Source organism: Drosophila biarmipes, chromosome X, assembly GCF_025231255.1.
Source record: "Drosophila biarmipes strain raj3 chromosome X, RU_DBia_V1.1, whole genome shotgun sequence".
Lineage (NCBI taxonomy): Eukaryota > Metazoa > Arthropoda > Insecta > Diptera > Drosophilidae > Drosophila > Drosophila biarmipes.
This window is the reverse complement of record NC_066611.1, coordinates 189,103-203,404: the sequence shown is the minus strand read 5'-3', so window position 1 is coordinate 203,404 and position 14,302 is coordinate 189,103. Positions and strand designations below refer to the sequence as shown.

At 41.4% G+C, this 14,302-nt stretch overlaps 1 non-coding gene and 1 pseudogene across 1 annotated transcript; both read right to left on the bottom strand.

The window, feature by feature from the left end:
• Nucleotides 1-3,405: 3,405 nt before the first annotated feature.
• On the bottom strand, nt 3,406-12,709 carry LOC127010576 (large subunit ribosomal RNA; annotated as a pseudogene).
• Nucleotides 12,710-13,111: 402 nt separating this feature from the next.
• Nucleotides 13,112-13,290, bottom strand: LOC127010544 (5.8S ribosomal RNA). Its single transcript, XR_007763300.1, has one exon. It is a non-coding gene; the product is annotated as a 5.8S ribosomal RNA (ribosomal RNA).
• Between the last annotated feature and the right edge of the window lie 1,012 nt (nt 13,291-14,302).

Sequence of the window (14,302 nt, the reverse complement as noted above, 5' to 3'; positions counted from 1 at the left end):
TCAATATCCATACGGTTTATGTATGGTATTGACAAAATCCTATGCATTTGCATAAGATTTATTTTGCCACAATTTATAGTACTAGTGCCGCCCTCACTAGGTATAAATATCTCATTTCGCTAGTAGTGTATGGGCAAATTCTACTAGCTATTCTCATAAATATGTCACTTATATGCCATATCTATACAATTCATGCACTTTTATATGTATATTTGCTATATTATACATTATTATGCCTTATAGGTATTATACCTATAAGCCACATCCATACGATTGCTTAATATAAATATATGTATAATTTTTTATACATATTTTTTTTTTATTTATGTATGGTTTTTTATTCATATCCATATACTGTATTCACTTTTATATGGATATGATTGGCGTTTTATATAGTATTGACAAAATCATAAGTTTGACCAATACGAGGAGAGGTCCGCCAACGACCACCTCCCTATAGGTGTTTTTGGACACGCTGTCTCCCATTCGACTGCTTACTATACTAGGGGCTACCCGCTCCGTATGATATTCTCTCATATAACAAGAGAATGCAAGAAATATTCGTATTTTATGAATATAATCCATTTATTTTTCAATATCCATACGTTTTACTTAGTTTTTTGTACGGTATTGACAAAATCCTATGCATTTGCATAAGATTTATTTTGCCACAATTTATAGTACTAGTGCCGCCCTCACTAGGTATAAATATCTCATTTCGCTAGTAGTGTATGGGGAAATTCTACTAGCTATTCTCATAAATATGTCACTTATATGCCATATCTATACAATTCATGCACTTTTATATGTATATTTGCTATATTATACATTATTATGCCTTATAGGTATTATACCTATAAGCCACATCCATACGATTGCTTAATATAAATATATGTATAATTTTTTATACATATTTTTTTTTTATTTATGTATGGTTTTTTATTCATATCCATATACTGTATTCACTTTTATATGGATATGATTGGCGTTTTATATAGTATTGACAAAATCATAAGTTTGACCAATACGAGGAGAGGTCCGCCAACGACCACCTCCCTATAGGTGTTTTTGGACACGCTGTCTCCCATTCGACTGCTTACTATACTAGGGGCTACCCGCTCCGTATGATATTCTCTCATATAACAAGAGAATGCAAGAAATATTCGTATTTTATGAATATAATCCATTTATTTTTCAATATCCATACGTTTTACTTAGTTTTTTGTACGGTATTGACAAAATCCTATGCATTTGCATAAGATTTATTTTGCCACAATTTATAGTACTAGTGCCGCCCTCACTAGGTATAAATATCTCATTTCGCTAGTAGTGTATGGGCAAATTCTACTAGCTATTCTCATAAATATGTCACTTATATGCCATATCTATACAATTCATGCACTTTTATATGTATATTTGCTATATTATACATTATTATGCCTTATAGGTATTATACCTATAAGCCACATCCATACGATTGCTTAATATAAATATATGTATAATTTTTTATACATATTTTTTTTTATTTATGTATGGTTTTTTATTCATATCCATATACTGTATTCACTTTTATATGGATATGATTGGCGTTTTATATAGTATTGACAAAATCATAAGTTTGACCAATACGAGGAGAGGTCCGCCAACGACCACCTCCCTATAGGTGTTTTTGGACACGCTGTCTCCCATTCGACTGCTTACTATACTAGGGGCTGCCCGCTCCGTATGATATTCTCTCGTATAACAAGAGAATGCAAGAAATATTCGTATTTTATGAATATAATCCATTTATTTTTCAATATCCATACGTTTTACTTAGTTTTTTGTACGGTATTGACAAAATCCTATGCATTTGCATAAGATTTATTTTGCCACAATTTATAGTACTAGTGCCGCCCTCACTAGGTATAAATATCTCATTTCGCTAGTAGTGTATGGGCAAATTCTACTAGCTATTCTCATAAATGCCTTCTTTATGCCATATCTATACAATTTATGCACTTTTATATGTATATTTGCTAATATTATACATTATTATGCCTTATAGGTATTATACCTATAAGCCATATACATACGATTTCATTTTTTTATTTATATATGGTTTTGTATTTATAACCATATACCGTATTTACTTTTATAAGGATATGATTGGCGTTTTATATAGTATTGACAAAATTATAAGTTTGACAAACACTTTTTTAAGTCTTTTAGTTAAAATTGTCATTTTTAATTGACTATCTAAACACTAGATATATTTGCACATGGAGCAAAGAGTATAAAAATTGGTCGCGTCACTAATAATATCGCGATACATTTTTACTACCATCAAAATACCACATACGTTTATATGTCCTCTTTATTTAATTTGGTTTCTAAACCTCAGGAATAGTTTTAATTATATGTGCGCTCTAAGTTGAATGAATTTCTTGAATCTCTTTACTTGAATTTCTAAGACTTAAAAATATTTATAAATAGATGTCCTATTGCATAATATTTTTTTATCGCTTCACTTATAAAATAACGATCCTGCCTTTCTACCTTTGAATAAACATTCATATAAACATGGAGAAAAAAACGTTCGCGTCACTAACAGTATGTGACGATAAAATTTTGCTAACATTAAAAGGAACATATTTTTATATGTCAACTCTTAGTTGAATTGGTCTATTGCTTAAGATTCTAGACCTTAGGAATATTTTTATATTATATGTTTGCCAATCTTCGCGTCACTAAAAAGATGACGATTCATATTGTTATTATTAGATGGTCGAGTTGTACTTATATTGATATGTTAATCAAATTGGTCTCTTACTTGAAAATCTAGACCTTAGGAATATTTTTATATTATATGTTTGCCAATCTTCGCGTCACTAATAAGATGACGATTCATATTGTTATTATTAGATGGTCGAGTTGTACTTATATTGATATGTTAATCAAATTGGTCTCTTACTTGAAAATCTAGACCTTAGGAATATTTTTATATTATATGTTTGCCAATCTTCGCGTCACTAATAAGATGACGATTCATATTGTTATTATTAGATGGTCGAGTTGTACTTATATTGATATGTTAATCAAATTGGTCTCTTACTTGAAAATCTAGACCTTAGGAATGTAATATATAAAGGATTAAAAATTCGCCACAAAGCCAAGCAAACAATCAATGCATACAAATAGATTGTTGGTTGAACTTTATATAAGAAGTTCAACACAACAAATAAATTATGCAATTTTATTATCGAATCATCAAGCAAAGGATAAGCTTCAGTGGATCGCAGTATGGCAGCTGCTCAACCACTTACAACACCTTGCCTGTTACAAAAGTCGTTTACAATTGATTCTAGGCTTTGTCATTGTATTAAATAATGCTTTTATATGTAACTAGCGCGGCATCAGGTGATCAAAGATCCTCCCAATTTACTATGTTACAAATTACATTGGCATCACATCCATTGTCGTTTAAAAAGTAAATTATAAACTTTAAATGGTTTAGAAGCCATACAATGCAAATTGCCCCTTATTTATCATTGCAGTCCAGCACGGATACGACCTTAGAGGCGTTCAGGCATAATCCAACGGACGTAGCGTCATACCACTGTTCGCTCGAACAAGTATTGTGCCATTGGTCCGTACCTGCGGTTCCTCTCGTACTACGCAGGAATGCTGTCGCAACAACGTTTTGTCATTAGTAGGGTAAAACTAACCTGTCTCACGACGGTCTAAACCCAGCTCACGTTCCCTTGCATGGGTGAACAATCCAACGCTTGGTGAATTTTGCTTCACAATGATAGGAAGAGCCGACATCGAAGGATCAAAAAGCGACGTCGCTATGAACGCTTGGCCGCCACAAGCCAGTTATCCCTATGGTAACTTTTCTGACACCTCTTGTTAAAAACTCTTTAAACCAAAAGGATCGATAGGCCGAGCTTTTGCTGTCCCTGTGTGTACTGAACACCGAGATCAAGTCAGCATTTGCCCTTTTGCTCTATGTGTGGTTTCTGTCCGCACTGAGCTGGCCTTGGGACACCTCCGTTATTATTTGAGAGATGTACCGCCCCAGTCAAACTCCCTACCTGGCAATGTCCTTGAATTGGATCATACCTGAGTAATTGGAGTTATACCAAATTTTCAAATCAAAAATACATAAATGCACCGTTTTATTAAAGAATTTGTTTGCGATTATATAACAAACTCGTGATACTTTGATCAAGAAGCTTGCATCAAAACCCAATACCATAAGATATAATAAATATATCCGTATAATGGCTAGGAAATGATACACGTTCCATTTAATCAAGTAAGTAAGGAAACAATAAGAGTAGTGGTATTTCATTGGCGATACCAAACCGAGGTCTAATATCTCCCACTTATTCTACACCTCTTATGTCTCCTTACACTGCCAGATTAGAGTCAAGCTCAAAAGGGTCTTCTTTCCCCGCTAATTATTCCAAGCCCGTTCCCTTGGCTGTGGTTTCGCTAGATAGTAGATAGGGACAGGTGTGTCTCGGATCCCTCCGAACTTATTTAACGTGACGTGTTCCGCACTGAAGGGATTACAGCCACGGCATTCTAATATACCCACAAGGGAGTATATAATGCAAGGGTCTGGGTTAAGCGCCAAACCAACGCCCTGGACTAGAAGCTATAGCTATGTACATAGCAACCACCCCAGTAGCAATTTAAGTACTTGCTTGTCGGGCAAGCACTCCCCCTTGCATAGGGGCGAGATCTATCTAAAATCTCTACTGTTCTTTGGGTCGCAGCACCCGAGTTGTATTAACGCAACATCCACGTCGAGCCCGGGGACTCTACCCGCGATATAGGTGTCAACCACAGCCACCACGAAACTCCCACTAGGGGGCCGACCTCAATGAGTAGCCTTGGAGAACCACTCAACCCGTGGCACCGAAATTTCAGGCTCGGTGGGCCTCACCCCTTCAGCTCCGACAAGCTCGGATGGGGCAACCATGTCATATTAGTCGCCTCCTACGACAAGCAATGACAAGCTGTGGCAGTATTCTTCGCCGTTGCCACACGGCAAGGGGGTTTTGGGACTATTGTCCCGGCGCCTGCGGTTCATCCCTCGTCGCTTCCATCCTACGCCTCGAGAAGGCAGCATCAGCAAAAGCTCCTAGGAGACGCATCCGTTCTGGGGTCTCGACTACTCCTGCGACGTTCCATCGTTCTTGGACTCGAACAATGCCAAGGGCATCCAAGTCACGCAAATCGCTATAGAGGCGGCACTCACATAGTACGTGAAGCCAGTCCTCACTCTCCTCTCCACATGAGCATGCGGTTGTGGTGCTGAGGGTTCTACCATGGAGGAAAGCGTTGAACGACCCGTGTCCTGTCAGCAAGAATCCGGCTCTTAAGGTGAAGACAAAGTCCTTCCTCTTGTAGACGAACGCTGCCTCTGGGAAAAACTGGCGAGTCACAAAACCGTGAGCCGCTTGGTCCCATCTGAGTTGCCACTCATTTAGCAGACATTCGTCTAGCAGAGCCATCTTGGATTTCCAGTCCAACACAGACAAGTCCTGTCCATAGAGCCAGTCGCTCTCGTCCAGGGGAACGTGCTTTCTGAGCTTAAACTTCACTGCCATCCTGTGAGCATCTAAATCCATTGGAGGAGCACCAGCAAGCACCTGCAGTGCCACCGTGGACACTGTGCGGCATACCGGTAGGCATCCTAATAGGATGGTCCTCTGGCACGAGGTGAGGAGTCTTAAGGACTTGCCCTTGCTCGCCGCCTTGTACCAGACCGAGGCACCGAAGAGTGCACAGGGGACCATGAGTCCGCTGTATATCGTCCTCTTAGCACGGGAGCTGAGCCCCCAATCGACTCGGAGCACCCGTGCTAGCCCTCCGGCAACTCCAGCCAGCCGATCTCTGAGAGCAGAGATATGCGGGAGAAAGCTCATCCGCTCGCCGACTAAGATGCCAAGGTACCGGCATTTGGTGACGTATGGCAGGCTTGCTCCAGCAAACCGTACCGTCGGTCTCCTAGTGTCTGAAAGATTCCCTTTCAGCAACATGATTGCCGTCTTGCTGGTTGACACACTCACTCCAACCTCAGCTCCCCAGGCTCCCACGATGTCCATCAACTGCTCGCCCTTTCGCTCCAGATCGGCACGGGAATTCCCATCGACGAAAAGTAGCAAGTCATCTGCAAACGCGCTCAGAGCACAATGTGGCTCCAGGCGCTGAAGCAGCACATCCATCAGTAGGTTCCAAATAAATGGACCACTGACGGACCCTTGCGGGCAGCCCCGTGTAACCGACACTGTGGCCGCTTCGTAACTGCTGATGATACTGGCACTTCGACCGGAGAAATAACTTTTCCACAAGTCTATCTCTCGACAGCCGACGTCGATAAGCCGATCCAGCACCGCGTTCCACTCAACATTGTCGAAGGCACCCTTGAAATCAACAAAGATTCCCAGCACCCTCCTCTCGCGGCTGGTGGAAACGGTGTTTTTAGCGTGCATCCACGCATCCTCAACGCAGCGTCCAGGCCGAAATCCAAATTGCCATCTGCAGCCATCCGGTAGCACATCCTTCAGTCGATTCACCATGATCCCTTCCAGCACCTTTCCGAACACTGGCAAAAGGCATATGCCACGATAAGAGGCAGGATCGCTCCTGTCCTTATCTGGCCCCTTTACCAGCGGTATCACTCTCGGGTGTTTCCACTCGGCAGGAAAATATCCTTCCGAGAGGCATCGAGAGTACAACTTCGTCAGGTGCTGAGGGATAGCACGCCATACCTCCTTGACGATCCCACCCGTGATGCCGTCCATTCCCGGCGATCGCCGGCTTCTCAGCTTCGCGACGCTGGTTGCCACCTCGAAGGCTTCGAGGGTCGGTGGAGCAGCAGGAGTTATACCCTCACGCACTGTGGATTCCGCAACAGGGAAGAAGTTGCGGAGGAGTATATCTGCGCAGTCGTGCCATGTCGTAAGTAGCGCGCCGTTCGACCTAAGACATCCAAGATCGGTTGTCTTTTTCCGGCCTCGGCATATTCGGTAGGCGTGCCCCCATGGATCATCCTTGTGCCGTCCCACGAAGTCCCGCCAGTTTTGTTCCTTTGTCATCAGGATAAGCTTCTTATACTGGCCTGAGGCAAGCCTTAATCCAGCGGCAAGTCGCTCAACATCGCCGGTGCCACTCCGACGAGCTGCCTGCAGCCTGCGCCTCAGTCTCCTGACCTCTTGGCGCTTGGTACTCAGTTCAGGATTCCACCATATTACGTTTCCCCTTGCTGCAGGTATCCTGCGCCCTATTACCCTGTCGCACACTTCGTGTACGATGGAGCGAAGGGCTGACACATGATCATCCAACGGCGATTCCTCCAGTTCCTCGAGACATTCAGCTACATCCCTTAGTTCTACTCTGAATCTTCGCCAACTTGCATTGGAGAGCCTCCATTGCGGTACCGGAGCTAGGCTCTCAACGGTACTGCTTGGATCTGGAGTAACCTCAACAGTGATGATGTTGTGGTCACTCAGCTCCCAGAAGTCAACTCTCCATTCGTATGTTGCCCACACACGCGCTGCTTCGTTGGTGAAGGTCACGTCGATATCACTTCTGGAGCGGTGATTATCGAACGTGAACACCTGGCTGGCCGTATTAAGCACACAGACACCGCTTGCGATGATCCACTCGTCCATGTGCTGTCCCCGTTCGCGATTCAGACGGTCTCCAGAGTTAGCTGGAGTTTTGCTGAACCACATCGGGGAAACCGCATTCGCATCAAGTCCGAGGATTGTCGGTGTCCTGCTGGCTAGCAGCAGAACCGTATCCAGGTAGTCAGTGTAGGGCTGCAGGGCAGCTGAGTACTGGCAGTATACGGAGGACAGAAAAATGGTGCCGTATTTTCCTGTGACACTCACGCACACTCCATAATCCGTCGTCAATGTCTCGATGGGCATGCAGATGGCAGACGGGTCGTCCACGATGATGGCAGCTTTCTTCCTTTTGTCAGCGAAGATTCTCATGCCTCCAGGGAGTCCAGTGAGACGCTTGCCTGCGTCCACATAGGGCTCCTGAATGAGTGCGAACAGGTGGCCAGCATCTCTCATCCGCTTTGCAAGCTCGATGACAGCGCAACGGCCTCGACCACAATTCGCTTGGATGAAGCTGAACATGTTAATGTCTAGCTTGCACCCTGGCTAGCACAGCGCTATATATCGGGCATCCACCCGAGAGCATATAGTGCCCCGAGGGTAGCCCTTTATGGCGGCAGTTACGGCAGTCCACCGCATTTTTGCACTTCGCCGCGACGTGGTCGTTCTGTCCGCACTGGCGGCAGACCTGGTTTTCTCTAGCGTACCGACACTCGCTGACTTTGTGGTCAAAACCAAGGCATCGGTGGCACGCATAGGTGCGCACTTGAGAGCGGCAGCGGTAAGAGAACCACTTGATATACACCCTCCCGCTTTCGAGAACGGCCAACGCCTGATCATCTACTTCCAGCGTCACGTTTATAGTGGCGCTGTTAGCTGCTGACCAGGGCTTGGTCGCCAGGACTACCGCCTTCTGGAACTCCTTCAGCGACATCTCCTCGAAGTTTTTCTCTTTTAACTCCATCATGAACTCATCCGGCGTCACAGTGGTGTCCACATCCTGTACCGTCACCCTGGGTTTTGCGGCAGTGTTTTTGGACACCTTAAGGCCCACCTCAGCGAATTTTGCGGAGGCAACGATTTTCGACATCTCCGCCTGCGATGGCGTGCGAATAATCGCGCCGCCCCGCTTCAACTCTCGCACCTCATGCACTCTGACGCCCAAAGCAGGCGCTACCTCTTTGCGGACCTTGTCCGCAATTTGCCTCCCTGATAAGGCCGGATCATCACATGCAACGACTGCCGACCAGGTCTCCCGGATTTTCCGCGGTGCGGCTACAGGGGCATAGGGGGCGACAGGGGCAGCAGGTGAGGCGATAAGGTGCGCGCCTCTAGCAGCGGCGGCTGCGTATGAGACGGCCGAGGCAACCGGTGCCTGCTTCTTAAGGCGGTCCTCAAGCACTCCAATCCGTATAAGGAGGGCTGCAACAACCTCCTCGTAGCGGTTGGCTACGGACTGCACCTTCACATTTGTGGCCGGGTTGGCATAGGAGACCATGAACATCCTACCGATCTCCGATCGGATGTCCCCCATCTCGGCAGCGACGGCACCATTACCTCTCCACTCCCTATCCGAGAAGGATTTTAGAGGACTGGCTGGTGCAACGAAGGTCTTCTCGTGTTCAGCAGAGGATGCAGCAGCGGCGGGGGCTGCGGGAGCGGCAGGGGCTGCGGCAAGGGCAGCGACAGGGGCAGCGGCAGCGGCAGCAGCAGGGGCAGCGGCAGCGGCAGCGGCAGCGGCAGCGGCAGCGGCAGGGGCTGTCGCAGTGTCAGCGGCAGTTGCATCCAGTGCCATCAACTTGCACCTAGAGGCGTCCCTCAGCGGCGCTTTATTGCGCTTACCTCTGGGTCGTCCTCTGCCCCCACTGCTTCCCCTACTACTAGCACTCTCACTGCCAGAATCTCCAACATCCATTTTGGGTGGCGCCATCCGCCGGTTATCGGCAGTTCCAACCCAAAAGCTTTTCCACCAAGGACTTACCCCTTTATTATCAGCTGGTCGGAAAGCTCTATCAGCTGATCAGCTGATAAAAGTTTAGCGATGACACAAACCGCACAGCTGTTTTAGGCAAAATGTGCCTAAATAAGCCTAACGCCTCTCTCAAGAGAGCGCCTCTCTCAAGAGAGCGCCTCTCTCGTGACACACGTGGCGCAATGGAAAATTTCCAATGGGAAAAACCCAATTTCACCCGGTTTCACCACTTTTACACAGGGAAAACACGCGCACTGGGTTCGCAGGCACAAAACACGAATTTTCGTGCTGTTTCTAGCTTCGTATCTGGTCTCTATCAGTCAATATTGGCTACACTCGCGGAGCGTACGGAAAACACGTCTGTTCGCACGAGCAATCTAACACCGACAGATAGGGACAGTAGGAATCTCGTTAATCCATTCATGCGCGTCACTAATTAGATGACGAGGCATTTGGCTACCTTAAGAGAGTCATAGTTACTCCCGCCGTTGACCCGCGCTTACTTGAATTTCTTCACTTTGACATTCAGAGCACTGGGCAGAAATCACATTGTGTCAACACCCGCTAGGGCCATCACAATGCTTTGTTTTAATTAGACAGTCGGATTCCCCAAGTCCGTGCCAGTTCTGAATTGATTGTTAATTGATAATCGTTATAATTAATAAGAACTAATTGGTTTAACCCAATTAGTATTCTTAAAAATTTTAGCAAGAAAGTTCCACAATTGGCTACGTAACTAAACTATCCGGGGAACAAGTAACTAACATAAATGCTAGAAACTCTATTTACCCAGAACGAGCACATAAACCATGTTATTGTTTCCCAATCAAGCCCGACTATCTCAATCTTCAGAGCCAATCCTTATCCCGAAGTTACGGATCTAATTTGCCGACTTCCCTTACCTACATTATTCTATCGACTAGAGACTCTTCACCTTGGAGACCAGCTGCGGATATTGGTACGGCCTGTTGAGAAGTTTGCGTGTCCCCACCATAAATTTTCAAGGTCCGAGGAGAAAATATCGACACAACAGTATATGTCATGCTCTTCTAGCCCATCTACCATATCTCTCTGCGAAAGACTTCCATGGTAGTACGGCTATAAAACAGAAAAGAAAACTCTTCCGATATCTCTCGACGGCTTCTTTATGGTCGTTCCTGTTGCCAGGATGAGCACGAGGCCCATATTTAATAACAAACGGATACTCAACAGGTTACGGAATTGGAACCGTATTCCCTTTCGTTCAAAATTATTCAAGTATATTAATTTAGCTAGATTTTATATAATATATATATTTGTTTGGCATTTGTATTTTACTTGAAAATTTTCGGCTTTCGCCTTGAACTTAGGACCGACTAACTCGTGATCAACCACTGTTCACACGAAACCCTTCTCCACTTCAGTCCTCCAAGGTCTCATTCGATTATTTGCTACTACCACCAAGATCTGTACCAATGGCAGCTCCATGCAGGCTTACGCCAAACACTTCTACGCATACCATTGTACCTTCCTACTCACTAAAGTTTCAAAATTTATATTACAAGTAATATAAATCATCTACTTTAGCGGTAATGTATAGGTATACAACTTAAGCGCCATCCATTTTAAGGGCTAGTTGCTTCGGCAGGTGAGTTGTTACACACTCCTTAGCGGATTTCGACTTCCATGATCACCGTCCTGCTGTTTTAAGCAACCAACGCCTTTCATGGTATCTGCATGAGTTGTTAATTTGGGCACCGTAACATTACGTTTGGTTCATCCCACAGCGCCAGTTCTGCTTACCAAAAGTGGCCCACTGGGCACATTATATCATAACCTTGAACTTCATATCAAGAAAGTTAAGGTTCTTACCCATTTAAAGTTTGAGAATAGGTTAAGATCGTTTCGACCCTAAGGCCTCTAATCATTCGCTTTACCAGATAAGATTATTTTATATAATATTAAAATGCACCAGCTATCCTGAGGGAAACTTCGGAAGGAACCAGCTACTAGATGGTTCGATTGGTCTTTCGCCCCTATACTCAATTCTGACAATCGATTTGCACGTCAGAACTGTTTCGGTCTTCCATCAGGGTTTCCCCTGACTTCAACCTGATCAAGTATAGTTCACCATCTTTCGGGTCACAGCATATATGCTCAAGGTACGTTCCAGTTAGAGGCATAAATAATATAAATATCATTATACATAACTATATAGAACGCCCCGGGATTGTGTTAATTAGCTATAAATAGTTAAAAAACTAATCCCATTATTAGTCAAGTTAATTACGCTATTAGGTTTATATCCCAATAACTTGCACATATGTTAGACTCCTTGGTCCGTGTTTCAAGACGGGTCCCGAAGGTATCCTGAATCTTTCGCATTGTTAATCCTACAAGTGCATATAATAAACACAAAAATCAATGATAATTATGCCATTATATAATTCCGAAAAATTAACGCACTGTATTCATATAAATCTATCAGCACTTTATCAAATTAATAACATTTATTCTGTGTTAAAATGCAAGCAAATTAATTTGAATAAACTATAAGTTATATTTTATGATAAATTTGGTATGCTAATAGATTACAATGTCCTTATATGGAAAAAATGCACACTATTATCATAATATTGTTTAAATATTACAATTCTAATGATGAATTTTCCATAACGGATATTCAGGTTCATCGGGCTTAACCTCTAAGCAGTTTCACGTACTGTTTAACTCTCTATTCAGAGTTCTTTTCAACTTTCCCTCACGGTACTTGTTTACTATCGGTCTCATGGTTATATTTAGTTTTAGATGGAGTTTACCACCCACTTAGTGCTGCACTATCAAGCAACACGACTCTTTGGAAACATCATCTAGTAATCATTAACGTTATACGGGCCTGGCACCCTCTATGGGTAAATGGCCTCATTTAAGAAGGACTTAAATCGTTAATTTCTCATACTAGAATATTGACGCTCCATACACTGCATCTCACATTTGCCATATAGACAAAGTGACTTAGTGCTGAACTGATTTCTTTTCGCTCGCCGCTACTAAGAAAATCCTTGTTAGTTTCTTTTCCTCCCCTAATTAATATGCTTAAATTCAGGGGGTAGTCCCATATGAGTTGAGGTTGTGTATAACTTTTATATGCAATTAATTCTTTATATATAATGATAAAACATTTTATTAAATTCGTTATATTAATAATATCTGTATATAAATGGCATTTGTTTGATTTAACGAATCAACGAAGAACAATAATATTGTCAACGGTTTTCTATTTTCTAATCATTAATAAGAGACAATTCTAGATAAATTTTTATGCTAGACATTTCTCAGTATCATTTGATTGAAAAAGAAAATATTTCTCTTCGTTTTTCACATTCAAATTATTTACTAATGTGAGATAATGTTTTTCATATATTTTTTAATATTATGAATAAAATAATTAAATTATTATTATCCAATAATATACCATATGCTTATAAAATTTCATTATAAAATTTGTATAAGCAACTTAATTAGCATAGTCTTACAACCCTCAACCATATGTAGTCCAAGCAGCACTATAAAATTAATTAAAGTACATAACAGCATGGACTGCGATATGCGTTCAAAATGTCGATGTTCATGTGTCCTGCAGTTCACACGATGACGCACAGTTTGCTGCGTTCTTCATCGACCCATGAGCCGAGTGATCCACCGCTTAGAGTTTTATAAATTGGTTTCTTAATTTTGTCAAATATGTTTTTATTGAAAGAAATTAAAAATACACCATTTTACTGGCATATATCAATTCCTTCAATAAATTTATTTTTATACCTAAAACGAATGCTGCGAAATGTCTTAGTTTTATATAACCAATATATATCAAAGTATTTCTTTTTAAATTGCATTTATTGTAAATAAATATATATATATATATATTAATACTTTTTTAGCGATATAAATTGAAATTTATATAAAACATTAACCTGTATAAAACCAGGTACAACATTGTACATTTTAGGTTGTTGCATTATCCAATGTATGCGCATAACTGAGATGAACAATACATATCGCAACGCGTGTATATTATGATCCATATACACACAGTATTTTAATTGTGTTTATATACAATAATAATTTAATATTATTATTTTAATAATTCGATTTGCTTGTTCGAATTTTTATTTGTTTGTTTTGGCTGCTTATTATTTCTCTCATATGTATTAAATACAATATATAATTTTAATATTTGCATTATTTCGATTTGCTTGTTCGAAATTTCATTTGATCTATATTAGATCATATACATTTTGGCAATTCATATTTTATTTGTATTACTATAATGTATTTATTATAATATAAACAAATATTTTATTAACGGTAAGGATATACAATAATAATTTAATATTATTATTTTAATAATTCGATTTGCTTGTTCGAATTTTTATTTGTTTGCTTTGGCTGCTTATTATTTCTCTCATATGTATTAAATACAATATATAATTTTAATATTTGCATTATTTCGATTTGCTTGTTCGAAATTTTATTTGATCTATATTAGATCTCATATACATTTTGGCAATTCATATTTTATTTGTATTATTATAATGTATTTATTATAATATAAACAAATATTTTATTAACGGTAAGGATATACAATAATAATTTAATATTATTATTTTAATAATTCGATTTGCTTGTTCGAATTTTTATTTGTTTGCTTTGGCTGCTTATTAAT